Below are 11,781 nucleotides of genomic sequence, written 5' to 3'. Positions count from 1 at the left end.
CATACCCTACGCCGTACCTGAACCCCTCCCCAAACCCGTACCCTAAGCCGTACCCTAAGCCTAACCCTAAGCCTAACACTAACCCTAGGCTACCCTTGACTGCTTCTGCCTCCAATAGATTTCCTAAGCACTAGTGTTTTAAGCAACAGCTTAAAAAGAGAATCCTAATGTGATTTCTTTATAATGGGTGTGTTCCTTATCTTATCCAAGTGTCTAAATTCTTCTCCATTGCTGGAACCCCAAATAATATTCCTTTACGTGCTAAGGGGTATCTAGAGAGTGGGATAGGTTTACTAACTACCCTAACCCTAACGCGTACCCTAACCCTAACCCCTACCCTAAACCTAACACGTACCCTAATCCTAACCGTACCCTAAACCGAGCCCTAACCCTAACACTAACACAAACCCTAACCCTAACCCATACCATACGCCGTACACGAACACCTCCCCGAACCCATACCCCAAGCCGTACCCTAAACCTAACCCTAAGCCTAACCCTAACCCTAGGCTACCCTTGACTGCTTCTGCCTCCAATAGATTTCCTAAGCACTAGTGTTTTAAGGAACAGCTTAAAAAGAGAATCCTAATGTGATTTCTCTATAATGGGTGTGTTCCTTATCTTATCCTAGTGTTTAAACTCTTCTCCATGGCTGCACCCACAAATAATATTGCCTTACGTGCTAAGGGGTATCTAGAGAGTGGGATAGGTTTAATAACTACCCTAACCCTAACGCGTACCCTAACCCTAACCCCTACCCTAACCCTAACACGTACCCTAATCCTAACCCGTACCCTAAACCGAGCCCTAACCCTAACACTAACCCTAACCCTAACCCTAACCCATACCCTACGCCGTACCCGCACCCCTCCCCGAACCCGTAACCTAAGCCGTACCCTAAGCCTAACCCTAAGCCTAACCCTAACCCTAGGCTACCCTTGACTGCTTCTGCCTCCAATAGATTTCCTAAGCACTACTGTTTTAAGGAACAGCTTAAAAAGAGAATCCTAATGTGATTTCTTTATAATGGGTGTGTTCCTTATCTTATCCTAGTGTCTAAACTCTTCTCCATGGCTGCACCCCCAAATAATATTCCCTTACGTGCTAAGGGGTATCTAGAGAGTGGGATAGGTTTAATAACTACCCTAACCCTAACGCGTACCCTAACCCTAACCCCTACCCTAACCCTAACACGTACCCTAATCCTAACCTGTACCCTAAACCGAGCCCTAACCCTAACACTAACCCTAACCCTAACCCTAACCCATACCCTACGCCGTACCCGCACCCCTCCCCGAACCCGTACCCTAAGCCATACCCTAAACCTAACCCTAAGCCTAACCCTAACCCTAGGCTACCCTTGACTGCTTCTGCCTCCAATTGATTTCCTAAGCAGTAGTGTTTTAAGGAACAGCTTAAAAAGAGAATCCTAAAGTGATTTCTTTATAATGGGTGTGTTTCTTATCTTATCCTAGTGTCTAAACTCTTCTCCATGGCTGGACCCCCAAATAATATTCCTTTACGTGCTAAGGGGGAGCTAGAGAGTGGGATAGGTTTACTAACTACCCTAGCCCTAACGCGTAACCTAACCCTAACCCCTACCCTAACCCTAACACGTACCCTAATCCTAACCCGTACCCTAAACCGAGCCCTTACCCTAACACTAACCCAAACCCTAACCCTAACCCATACCCTACGCCGTACACGAACACCTCCCCGAACCCATACCCCAAGCCGTACCCTAAACCTAACCCTAAGCCTAACCCTAACCCTACGCTACCCTTGACTGCTTCTGCCTCCAATAGATTTCCTAAGCACTAGTGTTTTAAGGAACAGCTTAAAAAGAGAATCCTAATGTGATTTCTTTATAATGGGTGTGTTCCTTATCTTATCCTAGTGTCTAAACTCTTCTCCATGGCTGCACCCCCAAATAATATTGCCTTACGTGCTAAGGGGTATCTAGAGAGTGGGATAGGTTTAATAACTACCCTAACCCTAATGCGTACTCTAACCCTAACCCCTACTCTAACACTAACACGTACCCTAATCCTAACCCGTACCCTAAACCGAGCCCTAACCCTAACACTAACACTAACCCTAACCCTAACCCATACCCTACGCCGTACCTGAACCCCTCCCCAAACCCGTACCCTAAGCCGTACCCTAAGCCTAACCCTAAGCCTAACACTAACCCTAGGCTACCCTTGACTGCTTCTGCCTCCAATAGATTTCCTAAGCACTAGTGTTTTAAGCAACAGCTTAAAAAGAGAATCCTAATGTGATTTCTTTATAATGGGTGTGTTCCTTATCTTATCCTAGTGTCTAAATTCTTCTCCATGGCTGGAACCACAAATAATATTCCTTTACGTGCTAAGGGGTATCTAGGGAGTGGGATAGGTTTACTAACTACCCTAACCCTAACGCGTACCCTAACCCTAACCCCTACCCTAAACCTAACACGTACCCTAATCCTAACCGTACCCTAAACCGAGCCCTAACCCTAACACTAACCCTAACCCTAACCCTAACCCATACCCTACGCCGTACCCGCACCCCTCCCCGAACCCGTAACCTAAGCCGTACCCTAAGCCTAACCCTAAGCCTAACCCTAACCCTAGGCTACCCTTGACTGCTTCTGCCTCCAATAGATTTCCTAAGCACTACTGTTTTAAGGAACAGCTTAAAAAGAGAATCCTAATGTGATTTCTTTATAATGGGTGTGTTCCTTATCTTATCCTAGTGTCTAAACTCTTCTCCATGGCTGGACCCCCAAATAATATTCCTTTACGTGCTAAGGGGGAGCTAGAGAGTGGGATAGGTTTACTAACTACCCTAGCCCTAACGCGTAACCTAACCCTAACCCCTACCCTAACCCTAACACGTACCCTAATCCTAACCCGTACCCTAAACCGAGCCCTAACCCTAACACTAACCCAAACCCTAACCCTAACCCATACCCTACGCCGTACACGAACACCTTCCCGAACCCATACCCCAAGCCGTACCCTAAACCTAACCCTAAGCCTAACCCTAACCCTAGGCTACCCTTGACTGCTTCTGCCTCCAATAGATTTCCTAAGCACTAGTGTTTTAAGGAACAGCTTAAAAAGAGAATCCTAATGTGATTTCTTTATAATGGGGGTGTTCCTTATCTTATCCTAGTGTCTAAACTCTTCTCCATGGCTGCACCCCCAAATAATATTGCCTTACGTGCTAAGGGGTATCTAGAGAGTGGGATAGGTTTAATAACTACCCTAACCCTAATGCGTACTCTAACCCTAACCCCTACTCTAACACTAACACGTACCCTAATCCTAACCCGTACCCTAAACCGAGCCCTAACCCTAACACTAACACTAACCCTAACCCTAACCCATACCCTACGCCGTACCTGAACCCCTCCCCAAACCCGTACCCTAAGCCGTACCCTAAGCCTAACCCTAAGCCTAACACTAACCCTAGGCTACCCTTGACTACTTCTGCCTCCAATAGATTTCCTAAGCACTAGTGTTTTAAGCAACAGCTTAAAAAGAGAATCCTAATGTGATTTCTTTATAATGGGTGTGTTCCTTATCTTATCCTAGTGTCTAAATTCTTCTCCATTGCTGGAACCCCAAATAATATTCCTTTACGTGCTAAGGGGTATCTAGAGAGTGGGATAGGTTTACTAACTACCCTAACCCTAACGCGTACCCTAACCCTAACCCCTACCCTAAACCTAACACGTACACTAATCCTAACCGTACCCTAAACCGAGCCCTAACCCTAACACTAACCCTAACCCTAACCCTAACCCATACCCTACGCCGTACCCGAAACCCTCCCCGAACCCGTACCCTAAGCCGTACCCTAAGCCGAACCCTAAGCCTAACCCTAACCGTACGCTACCCTTGACTGCTTCTGCCTCCAATAGATTTCCTAAGCACTAGTGTTTTAAGGAACAGCTTAAAAAGAGAATCCTAATGTGATTTCTTTATAATGGGTGTGTTCCTTATCTTATCCTAGTGTCTAAACTTTTCTCCATGGCTGGACCCTCAAATAATATTCCTTTACGTGCTAAGGGGTATCTAGAGAGTGGGATAGGTTTAATAACTACCCTAACCCTAACACGTACCCTAACCCTAACCCCTCCCCTAACCCTATCACGTACCCTAATCCTAAACCATACCCTAAACCGAGCCCTAACCCTAACACTAACCCTAACCCTAACCCTAACCCATACCCTACGCCGTACCCGCACCCCTCCCCGAACCCGTAACCTAAGCCGTACCCTAAGCCTAACCCTAAGCCTAACCCTAACCCTAGGCTACCCTTGACTGCTTCTGCCTCCAATAGATTTCCTAAGCACTACTGTTTTAAGGAACAGCTTAAAAAGAGAATCCTAATGTGATTTCTTTATAATGGGTGTGTTCCTTATCTTATCCTAGTGGCTAAACTCTTCTCCATGGCTGCACCCCCAAATAATATTCCCTTACGTGCTAAGGGGTATCTAGAGAGTGGGATAGGTTTAATAACTACCCTAACCCTAACGCATACCCTAACCCTAACCCCTACCCTAACCCTAACACGTACCCTAATCCTAACCTGTACCCTAAACCGAGCCCTAACCCTAACACTAACCCTAACCCTAACCCTAACCCATACCCTACGCCGTACCCGCACCCCTCCCCGAACCCATACCCTAAGCCATACCCTAAACCTAACCCTAAGCCTAACCCTAACCGTAGGCTACACTTGACTGCTTCTGCCTCCAATTGATTTCCTAAGCAGTAGTGTTTTAAGGAACAGCTTAAAAAGAGAATCCTAATGTGATTTCTTTATAATGGGTGTGTTCCTTATCTTATCCTAGTGTCTAAACTCTTCTCCATGGCTGGACACCCAAATAATATTCCTTTACGTGCTAAGGGGGAGCTAGAGAGTGGGATAGGTTTACTAACTACCCTAGCCCTAACGCGTAACCTAACCCTAACCCCTACCCTAACCCTAACACGTACCCTAATCCTAACCCGTACCCTAAACCGAGCCCTAACCCTAACACTAACCCTAACCCTAACCCTAACCCATACCCTACGCCGTACCCGCACCCCTCCCCGAACCCGTAACCTAAGCCGTACCCTAAGCCTAACCCTAACCCTAGGCTACCCTTGACTGCTTCTGCCTCCAATAGATTTCCTAAGCACTACTGTTTTAAGGAACAGCTTAAAAAGAGAATCCTAATGTGATTTCTTTATAATGGGTGTGTTCCTTATCTTATCCTAGTGTCTAAACTCTTCTCCATGGCTGCACCCCCAAATAATATTCCCTTACGTGCTAAGGGGTATCTAGAGAGTGGGATAGGTTTAATAACTACCCTAACCCTAATGCGTACCCTAACCCTAACCCCTACCCTAACCCTAACACGTACCCTAATCCTAACCTGTACCCTAAACCGAGCCCTAACCCTAACACTAACCCTAACCCTAACCCTAACCCATACCCTACGCCGTACCCGCACCCCTCCCCGAACCCGTACCCTAAGCCATACCCTAAACCTAACCCTAAGCCTAACCCTAACCCTAGGCTACCCTTGACTGCTTCTGCCTCCAATTGATTTCCTAAGCAGTACTGTTTTAAGGAACAGCTTAAAAAGAGAATCCTAAAGTGATTTCTTTATAATGGGTGTGTTCCTTATCTTATCCTAGTGTCTAAACTCTTCTCCATGGCTGGACCCCCAAATAATATTCCTTTACGTGCTAAGGGGGAGCTAGAGAGTGGGATAGGTTTACTAACTACCCTAGCCCTAACGCGTAACCTAACCCTAACCCCTACCCTAACCCTAACACGTACCCTAATCCTAACCCGTACCCTAAACCGAGCCCTAACCCTAACACTAACACTAACCCTAACCCTAACCCATACCCTACGCCGTACCTGAACCCCTCCCCAAACCCGTACCCTAAGCCGTACCCTAAGCCTAACCCTAAGCCTAACACTAACCCTAGGCTACCCTTGACTGCTTCTGCCTCCAATAGATTTCCTAAGCACTAGTGTTTTAAGCAACAGCTTAAAAAGAGAATCCTAATGTGATTTCTTTATAATGGGTGTGTTCCTTATCTTATCCAAGTGTCTAAATTCTTCTCCATTGCTGGAACCCCAAATAATATTCCTTTACGTGCTAAGGGGTATCTAGAGAGTGGGATAGGTTTACTAACTACCCTAACCCTAACGCGTACCCTAACCCTAACCCCTACCCTAAACCTAACACGTACCCTAATCCTAACCGTACCCTAAACCGAGCCCTAACCCTAACACTAACACAAACCCTAACCCTAACCCATACCATACGCCGTACACGAACACCTCCCCGAACCCATACCCCAAGCCGTACCCTAAACCTAACCCTAAGCCTAACCCTAACCCTAGGCTACCCTTGACTGCTTCTGCCTCCAATAGATTTCCTAAGCACTAGTGTTTTAAGGAACAGCTTAAAAAGAGAATCCTAATGTGATTTCTCTATAATGGGTGTGTTCCTTATCTTATCCTAGTGTTTAAACTCTTCTCCATGGCTGCACCCACAAATAATATTGCCTTACGTGCTAAGGGGTATCTAGAGAGTGGGATAGGTTTAATAACTACCCTAACCCTAACGCGTACCCTAACCCTAACCCCTACCCTAACCCTAACACGTACCCTAATCCTAACCCGTACCCTAAACCGAGCCCTAACCCTAACACTAACCCTAACCCTAACCCTAACCCATACCCTACGCCGTACCCGCACCCCTCCCCGAACCCGTAACCTAAGCCGTACCCTAAGCCTAACCCTAAGCCTAACCCTAACCCTAGGCTACCCTTGACTGCTTCTGCCTCCAATAGATTTCCTAAGCACTACTGTTTTAAGGAACAGCTTAAAAAGAGAATCCTAATGTGATTTCTTTATAATGGGTGTGTTCCTTATCTTATCCTAGTGTCTAAACTCTTCTCCATGGCTGCACCCCCAAATAATATTCCCTTACGTGCTAAGGGGTATCTAGAGAGTGGGATAGGTTTAATAACTACCCTAACCCTAACGCGTACCCTAACCCTAACCCCTACCCTAACCCTAACACGTACCCTAATCCTAACCTGTACCCTAAACCGAGACCTAACCCTAACACTAACCCTAACCCTAACCCTAACCCATACCCTACGCCGTACCCGCACCCCTCCCCGAACCCGTACCCTAAGCCATACCCTAAACCTAACCCTAAGCCTAACCCTAACCCTAGGCTACCCTTGACTGCTTCTGCCTCCAATTGATTTCCTAAGCAGTAGTGTTTTAAGGAACAGCTTAAAAAGAGAATCCTAAAGTGATTTCTTTATAATGGGTGTGTTTCTTATCTTATCCTAGTGTCTAAACTCTTCTCCATGGCTGGACCACCAAATAATATTCCTTTACGTGCTAAGGGGGAGCTAGAGAGTGGGATAGGTTTACTAACTACCCTAGCCCTAACGCGTAACCTAACCCTAACCCCTACCCTAACCCTAACACGTACCCTAATCCTAACCCGTACCCTAAACCGAGCCCTTACCCTAACACTAACCCAAACCCTAACCCTAACCCATACCCTACGCCGTACACGAACACCTCCCCGAACCCATACCCCAAGCCGTACCCTAAACCTAACCCTAAGCCTAACCCTAACCCTACGCTACCCTTGACTGCTTCTGCCTCCAATAGATTTCCTAAGCACTAGTGTTTTAAGGAACAGCTTAAAAAGAGAATCCTAATGTGATTTCTTTATAATGGGTGTGTTCCTTATCTTATCCTAGTGTCTAAACTCTTCTCCATGGCTGCACCCCCAAATAATATTGCCTTACGTGCTAAGGGGTATCTAGAGAGTGGGATAGGTTTAATAACTACCCTAACCCTAATGCGTACTCTAACCCTAACCCCTACTCTAACACTAACACGTACCCTAATCCTAACCCGTACCCTAAACCGAGCCCTAACCCTAACACTAACACTAACCCTAACCCTAACCCATACCCTACGCCGTACCTGAACCCCTCCCCAAACCCGTACCCTAAGCCGTACCCTAAGCCTAACCCTAAGCCTAACACTAACCCTAGGCTACCCTTGACTGCTTCTGCCTCCAATAGATTTCCTAAGCACTAGTGTTTTAAGCAACAGCTTAAAAAGAGAATCCTAATGTGATTTCTTTATAATGGGTGTGTTCCTTATCTTATCCTAGTGTCTAAATTCTTCTCCATGGCTGGAACCACAAATAATATTCCTTTACGTGCTAAGGGGTATCTAGGGAGTGGGATAGGTTTACTAACTACCCTAACCCTAACGCGTACCCTAACCCTAACCCCTACCCTAAACCTAACACGTACCCTAATCCTAACCGTACCCTAAAACGAGCCCTAACCCTAACACTAACCCTAACCCTAACCCTAACCCATACCCTACGCCGTACCCGAAACCCTCCCCGAACCCGTACCCTAAGCCGTACCCTAAGCCTAACCCTAAGCCTAACCCTAACCCTACGCTACCCTTGACTGCTTCTGCCTCCAATAGATTTCCTAAGCACTAGTGTTTTAAGGAACAGCTTAAAAAGAGAATCCTAATGTGATTTCTTTATAATGGGTGTGTTCCTTATCTTATCCTAGTGTCTAAACTCTTCTCCATGGCTGGACCCTCAAATAATATTCCTTTACGTGCTAAGGGGTATCTAGAGAGTGGGATAGGTATAATAACTACCCTAACCCTAACGCGTACCCTAACCCTAACCCCTACCCTAACCCTAACACATACCCTAATCCTAACCCGTACCCTAAACCGAGCCCTAACCCTAACACTAACCCTAACCCTAACCCTAACCCATACCCTACGCCGTACCCGCACCCCTCCCCGAACCCGTAACCTAAGCCGTACCCTAAGCCTAACCCTAAGCCTAACCCTAACCCTAGGCTACCCTTGACTGCTTCTGCCTCCAATAGATTTCCTAAGCACTACTGTTTTAAGGAACAGCTTAAAAAGAGAATCCTAATGTGATTTCTTTATAATGGGTGTGTTCCTTATCTTATCCTAGTGTCTAAACTCTTCTCCATGGCTGGACCCCCAAATAATATTCCTTTACGTGCTAAGGGGGAGCTAGAGAGTGGGATAGGTTTACTAACTACCCTAGCCCTAACGCGTAACCTAACCCTAACCCCTACCCTAACCCTAACACGTACCCTAATCCTAACCCGTACCCTAAACCGAGCCCTAACCCTAACACTAACCCAAACCCTAACCCTAACCCATACCCTACGCCGTACACGAACACCTTCCCGAACCCATACCCCAAGCCGTACCCTAAACCTAACCCTAAGCCTAACCCTAACCCTAGGCTACCCTTGACTGCTTCTGCCTCCAATAGATTTCCTAAGCACTAGTGTTTTAAGGAACAGCTTAAAAAGAGAATCCTAATGTGATTTCTTTATAATGGGGGTGTTCCTTATCTTATCCTAGTGTCTAAACTCTTCTCCATGGCTGCACCCCCAAATAATATTGCCTTACGTGCTAAGGGGTATCTAGAGAGTGGGATAGGTTTAATAACTACCCTAACCCTAATGCGTACTCTAACCCTAACCCCTACTCTAACACTAACACGTACCCTAATCCTAACCCGTACCCTAAACCGAGCCCTAACCCTAACACTAACACTAACCCTAACCCTAACCCATACCCTACGCCGTACCTGAACCCCTCCCCAAACCCGTACCCTAAGCCGTACCCTAAGCCTAACCCTAAGCCTAACACTAACCCTAGGCTACCCTTGACTACTTCTGCCTCCAATAGATTTCCTAAGCACTAGTGTTTTAAGCAACAGCTTAAAAAGAGAATCCTAATGTGATTTCTTTATAATGGGTGTGTTCCTTATCTTATCCTAGTGTCTAAATTCTTCTCCATTGCTGGAACCCCAAATAATATTCCTTTACGTGCTAAGGGGTATCTAGAGAGTGGGATAGGTTTACTAACTACCCTAACCCTAACGCGTACCCTAACCCTAACCCCTACCCTAAACCTAACACGTACACTAATCCTAACCGTACCCTAAACCGAGCCCTAACCCTAACACTAACCCTAACCCTAACCCTAACCCATACCCTACGCCGTACCCGAAACCCTCCCCGAACCCGTACCCTAAGCCGTACCCTAAGCCGAACCCTAAGCCTAACCCTAACCGTACGCTACCCTTGACTGCTTCTGCCTCCAATAGATTTCCTAAGCACTAGTGTTTTAAGGAACAGCTTAAAAAGAGAATCCTAATGTGATTTCTTTATAATGGGTGTGTTCCTTATCTTATCCTAGTGTCTAAACTTTTCTCCATGGCTGGACCCTCAAATAATATTCCTTTACGTGCTAAGGGGTATCTAGAGAGTGGGATAGGTTTAATAACTACCCTAACCCTAACGCGTACCCTAACCCTAACCCCTACCCTAACCCTATCACGTACCCTAATCCTAAACCATACCCTAAACCGAGCCCTAACCCTAACACTAACCCTAACCCTAACCCTAACCCATACCCTACGCCGTACCCGCACCCCTCCCCGAACCCGTAACCTAAGCCGTACCCTAAGCCTAACCCTAAGCCTAACCCTAACCCTAGGCTACCCTTGACTGCTTCTGCCTCCAATAGATTTCCTAAGCACTACTGTTTTAAGGAACAGCTTAAAAAGAGAATCCTAATGTGATTTCTTTATAATGGGTGTGTTCCTTATCTTATCCTAGTGGCTAAACTCTTCTCCATGGCTGCACCCCCAAATAATATTCCCTTACGTGCTAAGGGGTATCTAGAGAGTGGGATAGGTTTAATAACTACCCTAACCCTAACGCATACCCTAACCCTAACCCCTACCCTAACCCTAACACGTACCCTAATCCTAACCTGTACCCTAAACCGAGCCCTAACCCTAACACTAACCCTAACCCTAACCCTAACCCATACCCTACGCCGTACCCGCACCCCTCCCCGAACCCATACCCTAAGCCATACCCTAAACCTAACCCTAAGCCTAACCCTAACCGTAGGCTACACTTGACTGCTTCTGCCTCCAATTGATTTCCTAAGCAGTAGTGTTTTAAGGAACAGCTTAAAAAGAGAATCCTAATGTGATTTCTTTATAATGGGTGTGTTCCTTATCTTATCCTAGTGTCTAAACTCTTCTCCATGGCTGGACACCCAAATAATATTCCTTTACGTGCTAAGGGGGAGCTAGAGAGTGGGATAGGTTTACTAACTACCCTAGCCCTAACGCGTAACCTAACCCTAACCCCTACCCTAACCCTAACACGTACCCTAATCCTAACCCGTACCCTAAACCGAGCCCTAACCCTAACGCTAACCCAAACCCTAACCCTAACCCATACCCTACGCCGTACACGAACACCTCCCCGAACCCATACCCCAAGCCGTACCCTAAGCCTAACCCTAAGCCTAACCCTAACCCTAGGCTACCCTTGACTGCTTCTGCCTCCAATAGATTTCCTAAGCACTAGTGTTTTAAGGAACAGCTTAAAAAGAGAATCCTAAAGTGATTTCTTTATAATGGATGTGTTCCTTATCTTATCCTAGTGTCTAAACTCTTCTCCATGGCTGGACCCCCAAATAATATTCCTTTACGTGCTAAGGGGTATCTAGAGAGTGGGATAGGTTTAATAACTACCCTAACCCTAACGCGTACCCTAACCCTAACCCCTACCCTAACCCTAACACGTACCCTAATCCTAACCTGTACCCTAAACCGAGCCCTAACCCTAACACTAACCC

Source organism: Balaenoptera borealis (assembly GCF_965194805.1).
Source record: "Balaenoptera borealis genome assembly, contig: HAP1_SCAFFOLD_80, whole genome shotgun sequence".
NCBI lineage: Eukaryota > Metazoa > Chordata > Mammalia > Artiodactyla > Balaenopteridae > Balaenoptera > Balaenoptera borealis.
Note: the sequence above shows the minus strand (reverse complement) of the source record.